Consider the following 15915-nt stretch of genomic DNA (forward strand, 5'->3'; position numbering starts at 1 on the left):
AGATGGCTCTTGAGGATTATGATGCTGAAAGGATGAAGAGATTGAAATTGCAAGAAGAATTGAATTCTACAAATGAATTCATTCTTATCCTGCAAGAAAGGTTATCATCTACTCAAGCCAAGAGAAAAGAACACCTGCAACAACCGAATGATGAGGAGAAGAATGCTCTTAAGGAACAATGTCAGAAATTAATTCAAGCAAACATGCTCATGAAGAATGAAATGCAAGATTTGACTATGAGGTTATCAAAAGATATTGAGGATAGAAAGAAGAAGAAGGATAATATTGTTTTATCTCTGAAGAATAAGTTTGATGAATGTGGAAGATTGACTCATGAGAATAATCTATTGAGAACTGATTTGGCACACTCTTGGAACAATGAACAAGAACTTGAAAGACAAGTAACTACTCTGAGAGATGATTTGACTACTACAAGTGAGTATAAAGAAAAGTTTAGGATCAATGCTACATAGTTGGATGACTTATTGAAAAGACAAAGACAGATTGATGATTCTAGAGGACTTGGATTTGTACAAGGTGAAAGATCCAATACTGCTAATGAAGATCAAACAGCTAGTATGCAGAACTCATCATAACAGAGGAAACCGGTAAGGAAATATAATGCTTATAAATTCAATGGTAGATGTTTTGTTTGCAATAAATTTGGGCATATGGCGAAACAATGTAGAAATAAGGCAAATCAAAACTACAATTATGTTCTTGGTCAATGCACAAACTGCAAGAAATATGGTCATAGATCAGAATATTGTAGAATGAATGTTAAATGTCATGCATGTGGAAAGTTTGGACATTTTGCTAATCATTGTAGGCCAAGAAATAATAATACCAGATATGTCAAAGCAATTCAGAAGAACAATGTTACATGCTATGCATGCAACAAAATAGGTCATATTGCTAAGTATTGTAGAAGCAAGACTCAACCGGTTAATAATGAGAAAGTAAAGAAGAAGGTAGATGAAATACAACAAGATCACACCAAGAGATGGGTTAGAAAATATGATGAACAAAGTGGAGATGGATCTATACTGATAAATCCACCAGTAGAACAGGGTATTCCTCCACCGACAAGAAATTCCACCGGTAACTAAGGCATAAGTCTTAGGGGTTGGCAAAGTCACTGCTAAATTTTTCATATTACCTCGGAAGAGATCTAAGGAGATCTGGAGAAATGTGTTTATCATTGATGAAGGTTACCCCAACACATAACTGTGAAACCGACATCCGTAGGGTTGTTGGTGAAGCATTAATTACATAAAGTTAGGGTTTTTATTTGCCGATAAAAGAGGGTAAGTGAATTCATTTTCACTCACCGAGCACTGAAGCAATCAGAGCAAAGTAAAGGTGAATTAAGAGCGAGCAAAGCATTGAGAGAGGATTTTGAGCAATTATCTAAAGCACTCAATCGTCCACCGGCATTCACTTTCAGGTATTTTCTGACATGGCATCTAGATTTCAGCACCTACTTTTATTGCAAATCCCATCATTATCGAAGTCAAGGATAGGTTAAGGCCAGTCTTTAAGGAGGTTCCTGAAATTGCCAAGAAGGAAGACTCTGCGGGGGCATTTTCTAGGGTTCCTGACAGAGTAATGTATGTTGAAGATGTAAGGGCATACATTCACTACACTCTTGAGGATTTGGGCATCGAAGACATCAAAAGCATGTATCAATCAGTAATACTAGGAGACACCGGAACTATCAAACCAAAATTCAAGGCAATTGAGGATCTAGGGTTAACTAGTATTCTATAAATACCAGAATTCAAGGATGAGATGATCAGATACATTCTGAGCAGGGTTCACAATGAATTCATTTGGTTAGACAAACCCTACATGATCACAAAAGAAGCTATTCAACCTATCATGGCTTACCCAAGGTCGGACAAGAACCTGGCAAGAACATTTCCAACACCGAGGTCAAAAAAATCACTCGTGCTACATCTGATAGCAGATCAATGAGGATAAGCACAATAACCGACACAAACATAAATTTTGCAAGCATGATAATAGGATACAAGGTAGCTCAATCCAATCAATTGAATTCTATTGCAAGTTCATGCATTCATGTCGCATATCAGATGCTAAGGAATAATGTGAAGTATGACTTATGTGAATGGATGAGGAGTGAATTGATACTAAACCTTACTAAGATCAAAGGAACCAAGAAAGGCACCTTTAGATATGGAAACTTAATTATTTGTTTAATGCTTTACTTCCTGAATGAGATACCCAGTTTAGGAAAGAAGCAATGGGCTCATGACATACCGGTAGGTATGCAGATCAAGATAGCTATCACCGGTCTTGGTACTGACACAGATGAGAAACTTTGGGGGTATTTTAAGACTTTTCAAGAAAACATGAGGAAAAGGGAGAGAATTTCAAAGAGTATTGTGGAGAAGTATTCCACTGACATATGTTTCATGGTGAAAACTAATGAAACTCTCATGGAAGTAGTTGAACCTAGGTAAATCTGGATTACTAAGCTTGGATATGAGGTAGATGATAGCATTTTTTATCTTTATGCAAAGATGTTGTTAGATGCCCCATTAGATGATAAGACAAAACACTTTGGTACAACAGGAGAGAAGGCTCTTGAAGTGAAAACCAACTTTAACAGGAAGAGAAGAGAAAAGAAAATAGAAAAGATGTCTACATATGTACAAGATGTGTTGCATAAGATAGATACTCAGCTGGGCTCCAAATCTAAACAAGCAGTCAAACCGGCAGAGGTTGCTACTGAAGAAGTGAAGAAGCCACAAGTACACATTTCTCCTATCACTTTTGACTCTGATCCTGAGGATAATGAGCCTCTGGATTTTAGAAGGGTACAAAGGAAGAATATGGTAAAACCACCAGTAGAGAAACAAAAGGCAGAACCTAGGAGGATACTTGTCAGAAAGGTAGGTCAACCTACTGCACCTCCGCCACTTGTAAGGAAGCCTATGCAAAAGAGGAAACTAGTCACACTGCCAACCACAAGAAAAATGCAGAAGGGTGATGATACTAAAACTGGTAATACAACAATGGTCTGTGCTGAAATTATTGACGAAGTTATAAAAGATGGAATATTAAAGAATATAATAAAGTATTATGAAGATTTTGAAGAAAATGAGAAAAATGAGTTAGAAGAGGCTATTTTACTGTATATAGACATCTATTAGATAGCCTTAGTTAAAATTTTGAAGGAGATACCTTTATCCCTATACAATAAACTTGAGGCTAGAAGACTTGATGCTATCAAGAGGGATAGGGAAATCAAGGAAGTTGCACTTTTGGAACAATGTGGTACTATAAATAATGAAGAGATGAAAATATGTATAGATACTGCTAATAGGACAATTTTCAGTAGTAAAAACTGATAGATAAGACTTATGATGGGAAGAGTAAATGAGGTGATAAATGAGACAAGTAAGGGATGGACAAAATTCTTTCAGAAAAACCCAGACTTTCTCACATCTCAAGAATAATTTGCAAAGGCAACATCCCCCACCATTCTTGACAAATCAAAAGGAAAGGGTATTTTGGGTAGTTCAACTCTAGTTTTGGCACAACCACAACCGACAGTTAAAGAGAATGTACAATTTGTATCGGCACAGATAATTTTTTAGCAAGGCAATATATAGAACACTAGAAATACTGTGGATGATACTCCACCGACAGTAACCGATACTGCACCAAGTGACGAAGCCACTGGTGCAAAAAAGGTTGAGATGGACAAGGTAAAATCAACTGAGTCCATATCGATAGGTAAAATTGATTCCCCGGAAAGAGTTTTGGCAATTGACAGTTCTCGAGTCGAGAAGAAATCAGTCTCTGAGTTAAGTCCAATAGAATTAATGATGATGGCCAGTCAGAAATTGCTAAAGGAAGGAGTTGTAGACAAAGGGTTAATTGATCAATCAATCTCTGTACTACATAGAATAATGCCTGACTGTCAGATTGAGGATGGAGCAAGCCCTTCCAGTAAGCTCAAGACTTTAATAGAGCACATATCAAATAATTTCCAATCCTTGAGATAGATTGTAGACTGACGGGCTTTGGACAGTTTCTCTACAACAAAGAGAGCAACTTTTGATCAACTCATAAGAACTAGGAAGAATAAAATAGAAGACAAGCTTATTCCCATTGAAATTTGTTTAAAACAATGTACTAATATCTATAGAGTATGTTGTAATTTGGGAAATCTTACAGCTAATGTAGATAGCAGATTGAAGGAGTTATATGACAAAATGCCTAATATTGCTAACTCTTTTGATGGACTGACTGCAATAACTACATCTGTTGATGCACAAATTTTGTCCTTGGATAACCAAGTTTTTTTCTTTTGAGAAGGAGAAAGATAAAATAATAAGGAGAGCAAGAAATTTAAGAGGATTGGTAAGCCCTAGACTTGATTAATTGGGTGTTCACAAGAAAGAATGCATGGATATGCCAGCAAAACCCACACTGGTAGATACCTAGGAGAAGGAATCATTTTCCCACTTACTTAGTGGACTTGCATCAATATCTAATACTTTCAAATTGGGCTGGAACACATATCTTCAGCTGCTACAAAAGGCATACCTAGAAATCCTGAAGATGACTAAGCTCGAGTGACACTAATAGTATTATTTCATTCTTTTATTATTTCACCGGTCTTTGGAATTAATGTCAAAGGGGGAGTATGTACATATGTGAAAAATTTCAAAGAAAATATTATCAGATGGAGTATATGGAGTGTATTACTCATGGGGAGCACACTGGCAGGGAATCCATTTTTCACATGAGTGTTGCCATCAATGCCAAAGGGGGATATTGTTGGAAATTGACACTCATTGGATTCATTTTGTTGTCATTTATGGCAACAAGATCTGATGGAAGTCACAAATCGACACTAGGAAGCATATACTGGCAGATACCAGCATTGGAAGCATTCAAGCCTACACCGACACCAGCACCAACATCAATACTTCAAGGAATCCGACATCAAGGAAGATTTTTTTAGTAAATCATTTTGTAATTATTGTTGAGGCCGACATTGAATATATTTTGTAAATGCATTGTAAGACGACATAAGTCATATCATGTGTAATAGGTATATAAGTCTGTCTACTAGGTCAATTTAATATGATGGTATTGTGATGGAATAGATGATAGACATATATAGGTATATCAGAACTGTGAGATGCGAAATATATGTATGGAGATCATTTTTGTATGCGAACATTATATCATGCAATGATCTATCGATAGCTTGGAAATCTTTCTTGGAGGAGAAGTAATACCAGTAACAGTTCAAGTTTGTGAACCGGTATAGATCAGAACCAGAACCAGAACTCTATCTAGCATAGCAGATGCATTCTTGAGTTCATTTTTAGGAATTTACTTTGGCAGAAAGCTTGTAGTCAGTGAGGCTCTTTAGTGATGAGAAGTATGCTCTAGGCAGTGTGCCTTCCTACAAGTGTAGGCCCCTGTTTTATGTAATATCTTTTCATATGGCCAATGAACTGATAATATGGGTCACAAATCCCACCGTGGTTTTTCCTCATTGATATTTTACACATATAAATTTTGTGTGTTATGGTGTTCATTTATGTGGATGGTTTATTTGCTTCTTGTTATATGCTTATTTTTTTACTGGTACATACATGCATGGTTTAGAAAGTTAAAAATTGTTCATTCCGGCAGAACACTGATTCACCCCCCTCTCAGTGTTCTCAAATCCCAACAGATACAAGCATGGATTTCATACTTGGATTGCCTAAAACACCAAGAGGGAATGATTCTATATTTTTGGTAGTGGATAGATTCTCAAAGATGGCTCATTTCATACATTGTAAGAAGGCATCAAATGCATTACATGTAGCAGACCTATTTTTCAAGGAAGTAATGAGATTGCATGGATTACCTAAGAGAATAGTTTCAGACAGAGACACTAAGTTTGTTGGCTATTTTTGGAGAACACTTTGGAAGAAGATGAAAATAAGTTTGAAGTTCAGTTCTACTTTTCATCCATAGGCTGATGGATAGACATAAGTAGTTAACTGAAGCTTGGGAAATTTGTTGAGATGTTTAGTTGGAGATAAAACCGGAAGTTGGGATCTGATTCTTGCACACATAGTTTGCCTACAATAATTCAGTAAATAGGAGTACCAGAAGAATACCTTTTGAGATTTTTACTGGAGTACATCCTAGAGGTATATTAGAATTAAGAGATATTAGTAGTGAAGACCAGAGAAGTTCAGAAGTAGAAGAATTTGTAGATCACATGAATGACTTACATATTAAAGTTAAGCAACATCTGGAGGACATGAACAACAAGTATAAGGAGAAAGAAGATGAGAATATGAGACATAAGGAATTTGAATTTGGTGATGAAGTGATGGTGTATCTGAGAAAAGAAAGATTCCCAGCTGGAACTTATAACAAGTTGCTGATGAGAAATTTTGGACCTTGTAGGATCTTGAGAAAGTTCAGCTTTGGGAATGCATATGAAGTGGACTTACCAGATAGTCTGAGTATTTCACCTGTGTTTAATATTGTAGATCTTCATGAGTATCATGAACTAGAATTCAGTGAGGATTGCATTGCAGACTTGGAGAAACAGTTGCCCCGGAAGGAACCGGATTAGATTGAAGACATTTTGGATAGTAGGATTGGGCATAGTACCCAGAGCAGTCAGTATAAGGAGTATCTTGTGAAGTGGAAGGACAGACTAGTTGAAGATTCATCTTGGATTTCTTAGGAAGAGGTAGACTGCCTTGGTTTTCCTTTGACCCCAACAAAGTGAGAGACTCACCTTTTCAACAACCCCAGATGTCTGATGCAGGAGCATCTCCGGTTCATAGCAATCTTGCATCAACCAAAAATATTTCCTTTCTATTTTACTTTATGTTTGCAGTTTCAAAATTTCTTTCTATGTGTCCTAGATTTGGCTCACCGGAACCTATGGAGTTGGATTTTTCTTGAAGACCTAATCATCTCCCTTATTTCCAAACCATGGAGCATTTGGATCATTTTCCGACAAGTTATGGCTACCGGTTTTTGAGATAGTTTTTTGTTACTGGTTGCTTGGACCTATTTGCATTGTTGATCTATCAGATCCCTTCTGTAGCTTGCAGAGCCTTAAGTGTTGATTCCAATGTTCCTTGGTGTGTGGCTGACCTTTTCCCATGATCTACATTTCATCCTTTGTATTTTTCAGAGGAATTTCTTTGGTGAAGGCCGACCTTGTTGGTTTTGTACATTAGGTCTCGTTCTTTGGGTTTTGATCCCTTTTTGGGCCAACTAGATCCCCTTGGATTGTATAAATCATTGTAATATAGTATTAGAATGTAATAATCAAGAAGTTAGACTGAGGATAGAAGATAGATCTTAAGATTTGACATCCCGATTGTGACCTGTTCTATATTTTGATGTATCCATTACATCCCTATGTTTCCATTCTGTTTACTCTTGTTGACCGGTCTGGACTAATTTCTTTGAGGTCTCTCCTATCTGATGACTGCTTCATATTAACATGATCTCTACTCTCCTACAATGATATTGCATAGACATAATTTTCCTTTCTTATTCCAATACTCCTATAAGTAATCATGCTCTTATAACTATAGCATGATCATTTTCCTTTACATGATTCCTAAGTGCATAATGCAATAGTCATAGAGTCCTTCTTAAACCAAACATCTTAAATGCTATACATGTTCCATTGTTTTCCTTCTAACACATCCATAAATATAAATACCATTATCACATTCACAATATTCAACTACAAGTCCTACATTACAGCAATCCAACTTATGTAGGTTCATTTCCACTTTTAATCTACAAAGCTCATCTAACAATCATAACATACACGTAATAATAAACACATACAATAGATTCAATTACGTTATTCCTATTAACTAAGAAATAATCAAATGCTTTGAGATGTGCCCATGTCTTATTCTACTACTAGAGTTGTAACCTCATTCCACATTAACTAAAACAAACTAAATCATTTTCTTCAGGTTAAACTATTCATCTTACCAACTAACAATTCTTTCTCACAATCTAGAAGTCTCCATTTATCAATAATATCAACCTTTCAATAAGAACACTCATTCAATATTTGTATATACATCCATACTCAAATATCAGGCTATTATAACATTACAATCCATTACAACACATAAAGATTTCCTCCTATCACGAGTCCTAATAATTGTATCTACTAAATGCAAGCTACATGGCTACATTTACCTTATCATCTTAATTACCATATTTGATTTCCTAATCTTTTTCTATTTTAACAAGAATATAAATTCCTATTGCATGACCTCAATATCAAAACTCATGAATCCCTTTACGAGCCAATACAAGATATTCTACAACATACCTATTAATATGAATTGCATTCCATTTCAAAGTTAATTACATTTCAATACATCTCAATATCCATCTTACAAATCATAGGCCCATTCCTAAACATCATCTACTATATAATTATATAATCATTTAAACATGAGCATAACTCTCCTAATACATAATCTTATCCACAACTTCTACAATATGATTACATTACATAATTCATGATATCAATTACATCCATTTGCTACAATAATCATCTAACAACTACAATAATAGAAACCACAACCATGCATGAAGAATCCAAGAAGAAATATCACAATAGTAGAAAGCCACCAACCACCTGACCATGTGGAACCAAAGGAACCACCCCCCATGCTAGGAGATGACACAAGGTCCCAACACACACTCTAGACCTAATATGACACCAAACTACCAAAGAGACTTGCAACTCAAGGACCACAACCACACTACACAACAACCAATCACATGGAAACTGCCATAGAAACTCCCAGAGGCATAACAATAGACAAGGAATTAGCATAACAAACAAGGACCCATGTAGGAGTGGAGTGTCATCATATGATATCCTCCCCAAAATAGACACACAACCCTTCAAGTCATAATCCCGATAGTCATGTGGATCCATCTCAACCTATGAGAGAATCAAGGGAGATTAGCTTACCACTGCAGTGGCCTTCTCAAGCTGATCCTAAAATATTCTCCCTAGGATCAAGTCTTGGGGCTCAACTACTAATTATTGTGATTAGGTGAGTCCTAATTACCCAATTCTTCTAATTCATTGTTAATGTTATCACTTATTTACAATAAGGAAAACTTCCAATGTGCCCTGGTGATCTAGACAGGAGGCTTATCAATTCACCACCTTGATCCCAATAATCACATGAAAACCAACTCCCCCCTAACATGTTCCAAAAATAAAATCTCAACAAGAGGCTCATAATCAACATGAAAATTTGAATCCATATGTAACACCATGCAACCATAACTCGTGCATGATCATCTAATTTCCATAATGCCAAGTAAACCAATAAAGAGCCTTATAAAAAATTTATACATCAAGGACCACAAAAGGCCATCAAAATCTGTCACAATTACAAAATTAAAGCTACAACAAGGCACATTTAGTTGTTGGTTCAACAATAATAGAACAACACTCCAATTATGGCTCATCAAGAGAGTTTGAAACCTCAAAAGAGAAGCATAACTCTAAATAGAAGCAAAAACCACAAAAGATCAACAAATCTAATCAAACTCAAAGATGGAAAATACAAATAAACTTCCATAAATGCCTCTAGTATGACACCAAAACTAGAAAATCAAGACTGAGTAAGGAAGTTATTCAAAATACCTAACACAAGCAGTTTAGCACATTTGTGGCATAGAACAATGCATTCATTATGTTCTGCAGCGCATATATAAGATCCTGCGGTGCCTTTACAAACTTTTGAAGTGTTTTTGCCTAAAATTACATCACATTTATTCAGAATTAGTGTGTATGCCAAAATAGACAGCGCAAACACAAAACTAACAATGCATATATATAAAGAAAACCCACATACACACAAAGTTTTAGCGCATACATTTTAATGTCGCATTTGCTCAGAAAAGTACATGAACACAAAAAATTTATGGCATAAAAATAAAATTGAAAACACAACCTTAAGGCCTGAATAACGGCTCAATAGAGACACCCATAATTGACCAAGAGATTGATACAAATGTATAAACCAATAGTAGACTATGAAGAGACTGTTCATCAAAAATGCCACTCAAGGCTATGGAACCAAAACCTCACATAGAGAGTCACAGAAAGTTTAATAAACCCAAATGACAATCACAAACATCCCAAACTAGAAGGGAAATCCTATATACTCCCAAACAATTCAATATGCTCACACAAGAAGTAGACAAGGTGCAGAGCCCTATGCTCACGGCAAAACCCAAACTCAGAATATATTTTTCCAAAAGCTAAAGTAGAACTATATAACATAAATTTCCCCATGAAATATTTCCTTCCCAACTATATATATAAAAAACTATACAATAAAGATTATTCTCCCAAAACACCCGCATACAATCTACAGACATGGTGAAAATAAGAAAAATGAAAAATAGAAAACAAAGAGAAGGGCACCACCAACCTATAGCCAGAAGTGATGGAAGAAAGTTGTAGAAGGGCCCAACAAAATCCAGCAAGCTCCCAAAAGCTAAAATCCAATCTCAAAGATAAAATTTGCAAAAGAGTTCAAAGGATGATAACCCGACAACAAGATCAGGCAACCCGATAAAAAGAAATCCAAGCCAAAACCCTAGCCTCAAAGTCAACCAATAAGAATAGAGGGTAGGTAGGGAAAATATTAAAACATATTTACAAATATATAAGTGGGATATAAAAACATATATATTATAAGATACTTTATTACCCCCACACAATTAATAATTAAACCATACAAACAACTATAGGTTAAGATTAAATAAATAAATAAATCAAATGTGGATTACTAAATAAATAATTCAAAAGCTCATAAAGTAAATAAATAACCATGACAAATATTAAACACTAAATAAATAAATAAGCCATAAACAATAAATAAATAAACCACAGTATAAATTAAACAACAATTACTAAATAAATCATTAACCAACAATAAATAAATAAATAAACCATAAACTCTAAATAAGCAATAAATAGATAAATAGATGTTAAATATTAAATAATTAAACACCAATAAATCAATAATAAATAAATGAGCATTAAATCCCCAATAACTAAATATTCAAATAAAACTATATCAAACCAATAGTTAAATTAATCAACTATAAACCATATAATCTCTCATCAAACTTATTAAACAAATCAGTACATACTTGCACACTCACAACACCATAAGTCACTGACTGACATGGCAAATCATGCCAAAACAACTGATGACTCAAGGTAGACATCTTAAGCCTAGAGTATATGAAGGGAACTCATGCCATCTCCGACAACTTGGCATTGGGATTTAAAGACACACTTAGACCTATGAAGCTAGGTGGAGTCGATGTTTGGTACCTGCAAACATGCATGAACACTAGGCACAACATATACGATACATATATCATAATGAATAGGCAAGTGGTAGAGAGTCACGATGACATATCATGCTCACAATGAGTGATATGACATCATCTCTACTCACGAAAACATTCACACAATAACCAAGCACATCATAACACCAACTCATCACATATAATCAGGAAGTAGGGTTAGCATAATCATAATGATATCGAATTCATAATCCATACAATCCATCTAACATAACAAGTGCTTATGGAGACCGTTAATATAAATCCATCATATCATGATTATCAATAACAAGTATCATCATAAACATTAGAAATAGAAATAGAGCCAACACATAGTATAATTCCATTGAATATTATCATAAAGTAAACTAAGCTATGCCTATAGGGTCTAGAAAAATTCAAGGAGAAGGATGAGTTAGGCTGAGGTACTACATCCTCCCCCCCTTGGACTCGATTTACTCCTAAAATTCGTAAGGATTAAGCTGACAACAAGCACGTATTAATCAAAAACTTCCCTTAAACATAGACAAATAATAATATTTATTTTAGGAAAATCACCAATAGTACACCTAATCTTCCTTATTTAAGGATTCATCAATCCATGAATCATTCTAGTTCAAACAATTCCTAGCTCAAAGTAAGATAATGACAACAAAATTTTCCTCCTTTTGCTTCAAATATTTAAAATAAATGCATTACACAAGAAGTAAATGAATCACGAAACTCTTACTAATTACAATAATTATGCTAAATCATTAAAATATTCTCAAGGAAACTTTATTTAACCACACTTTGCAAAATAAAAGTATAATTTTTGTCACTGAGCTAGCATCAATAAGAAAAAATCACAATAATTTGCACCAAATAAGCATAGCAACACTCCTTTAACATCTAATTGCACGCTATAAATAAGAGAGAAATATACTTTTATACAATATTTTACACATAAGTACATTCTTATACTATTGAAGAATTCATGTCATAAGCCTAAATGAGGGAGAAATTCTTAGAAATAAGCCTCTTCAAGTCAATTATAATCGATACATCACACGATAACCGAAATATACTTAGTCCATTTACTTAGAAGAACAAGATTTATGACATCTGTATATCCTAATCTCCACCATGCTTCTACTGTACTACTCTGATACAAACATTAGGTATTATTAGTACTTACTAAGTTGCCATTAGTTTTATTTCCAAAGTCATTCTATTTACTTTAGTCAGTTATTACTACCAAAATATTCAGTCGGTAAGCACAGAGCAGTCGGTTATAGAAGAAAGTAGTCACAGAGCCTAGTATACACTAAGCAGTCTACCAAGTAACACTATGTCTACCGAGCAGCAAAAGGATACACTGAGTTGATATACACCGAGTGAAACATGTTACCAGATTCAATGAACCTAGACACTTATGTGGAAACGTGTTACAAGATCGAGGAACAAAGAGCCGTTATAACATTGGAAATTACACTTAAAGATTTTGTATGATTTTGAGATCATCTATCCAATGAAATATTTTGTATGGTTATTCATTCGATAAGTCGTGTTTGTAAGATCGAAGCATGAACAGATCACTGACATAAGAGATCTATTTATACAACATGAATTAAGGATAAAAAATCTAGGTGTATGAAGCAAGACATGTGTAATAGATAAGGATGCACTGAGTATTGTGACTGTTAGAGACACAAAGGTCACTGAGAAGGATTTCAGAGAACAGTCAAGGAACAGAGTAAATAGAAAGGTTTACCGAGTTAATCTATGGGTTACCGAGGTATGCTATAAGCAAGGTAATCTCATTTTGAGCACATAGAATATGCTATAACATTTTAGATGTAAAGTTGTAGATATTTGTAAAGATTTTATTATAATATTTTGAGTTGTAAGAGAAACCTTTAACAGGGTAAAAGACTCTAACAAAGTCTATAAATTGTAAAGCCTTTAACCAAGTGCAACATTTAGAATAAGTGTTGTAAAATCCTTTAGCAAGGTAGATCTAATGATCTTGATACTCCAAACAGGGTAAGCTATCAGAAATAGCTAAACATGTAGCTCTAACCGACAACCCTTTATTATTGTAGTAGTGAAGTTGTGGGTGCCATCCCCACCGCAATTTTTCTCTCTAACCAAGAGTTTCTATGTAACCAAAATATATGTGTTATGGAGTGAATCATGTAAGATTGTTATTTATTTGTTTTAGCTTTATGCTATGTTACAGCAGTTTTTGGTTTATGCTTAACAATAAAGTTATTGTTCAAGAAAGGATTTGAAGTACTGATTCACCCCTCCCCTCTCAGTACATTAGCTTTCCATATTGGGCCTAACAATTGGTATCAGAGCTTGAATCTTGGAAAAGGGTTTAACAACCTAAAGAAAAAGATCTTATCAATGGAAGGCTATAAACAATCTCAAAGAATTGTGTATCTACAAGAAGAGTTGGATCATGCTAATCAAGTGATTGCAGACATGCAAAGACAACTGCAAAAAACATTGAAAGTCAGAAGAAGGTTGTTTGATGATTTACAGGACTCTCAAGAGTTAGTGGAACAAATTGAAACATCATCTGAGAACAGTATATCTGAAGAGACTGAAGAGATGATTGGAGAACTGAAAGAAAAGAACAAAGCACTGACTGATCAGCTAAAAGCAATGAAAAGAGGACATGAACATTTCAGCACACAGATGACTAAAAATCTTGATGCATTGAGGACAACCGAGGATAAAGTAAGAGATCTAGAAAGATAAAAACAACAGCTTGAAGCATTAGCATCTGAAAAGAATGATGAAATCACAAGGTTGACTAGGATTCATCAAAATCTGTCAGATCAATTGGGTTATGCACATCATGAAGCAAATCTGAAAGATGATGAGAATCAAGCATTGAAACTTGAAGTATCAAGGTTGACCGATGAACTTGAAACAGAAAAGAAATCCAAAGAAAAACTGAAGAAGAGTTATGAAGCATCAAAGATGTTGGATGAGCAACTGAATGCAAAGAGACACAACAAAGATGCAGGACTCGGTTACAAAGGAAAAGACTCTACCGAGAAGGGAATCCACACTACCAAGAGAGGAGAATCATCAAAGCAAGCTAGAAACAAGAAGAACATCAAAGGAAAGAAGCCTATTTGCAACTACTGTGGAAAACAAGGACATACTGCTAACATGTGTCAAATCAGAAAAGGTAAGCAACCGAATGTCACTAGGTCTAATGGTTATTGTAACAATTGTAATAAATATGGTCACACATCTAACCAATGTAGGACAAAGTCTGCTAGCAATTATCAGAAGGTAAAATTGAAAGGGTTTTGTAAAAACTGCAATAGATATGGACATAGTATCGAGAAGTGTTGGTTTAAGCAAAAGAACTATATGTGGTCTGCACACCGAGCAAATACTAGAGGCTACCGAAATCTCACAGATCCTAACCGACAGTATTCTGCAGTACCATGGGATTACAATACAAGGATATGGTGTGAATGTTGTGGAAGATATGGACATATAAGTGCCAACGGCTTTATAAGGTTTGGAATGAACAACCGAAGATCATGGAGAAATCCTGGTATGGCATGTTTTCATTGTCACAAAGTTGGACACTTGGCTAGAGATTGCAGAGATCAACCTAGAGGAGACACTAAAGAAATAAAAGACAAATTACAAATGATTTGGAAAAAGAAGGAAATTGTGTCAAATGAAGAAAACACCTTACCTACCGAGTTAGGTGCACCTATTCCAAATTAATCGATGAAGGTATGAAGGGAATGCATTCTCTCAAAGTTAAATCTTAACAATTCCTATTTTATCATGTACTTAATTCAAAATCTGCATAGCTAAAGATGCATTAGGAAATTTGAAATTTTATCAAGTCTTTTGGAAGCTTGTCTAGTCGGTAAATACAGGAATTCTGGCTACTCGGTAAAAGCATAAAAAGGAAGTGGTACCGAGTGCATTTAAGGTTTTCTAACCTAACTGGACGAAGCCCGATAAGGTATATTGTGTACTTAAAGATTTTACTTGGTCATTTTACACTTACCAAGTTTTCAAGAAAGTAGAGAAAAGCGATTCAAAGGCGATCAAACCTCCTCTGAAGCGAAATTTAAGGTATTTACATAAATCACAACACATTGTCAAGCTAGTTATCGATCATATCCGTTGTGAATATCTATTTTACATTTGTTAAGTGGAAAATGTCTACCATTTGAAAGTTTTCAAACCTTAAGAATCTTTTGTTAAGTGTTTATCCAAAATAGGCAATGACACCTAAGATCCAGAAACCCGTTGTTGTTGAGAACATTGAAAAACCCTCACTGAAATACTCTCTAACTCCCAAAGTAGCATCTGAACCAAATGATAAAAATGCATTTTCACTCATTCCGGATAGGGTTTTACTAGTTGAGGATGTCAGATTCTTCACTAAGTGTCGTGTTGAGGAACTAGGTCATGTTGAGTTCAAGGACACATATGATGAATTGTGTA

The sequence above is a fragment of the Cryptomeria japonica genome, chromosome 6 (assembly GCF_030272615.1).
Source record: "Cryptomeria japonica chromosome 6, Sugi_1.0, whole genome shotgun sequence".
Classification (NCBI taxonomy): Eukaryota; Viridiplantae; Streptophyta; class Pinopsida; order Cupressales; family Cupressaceae; genus Cryptomeria; species Cryptomeria japonica.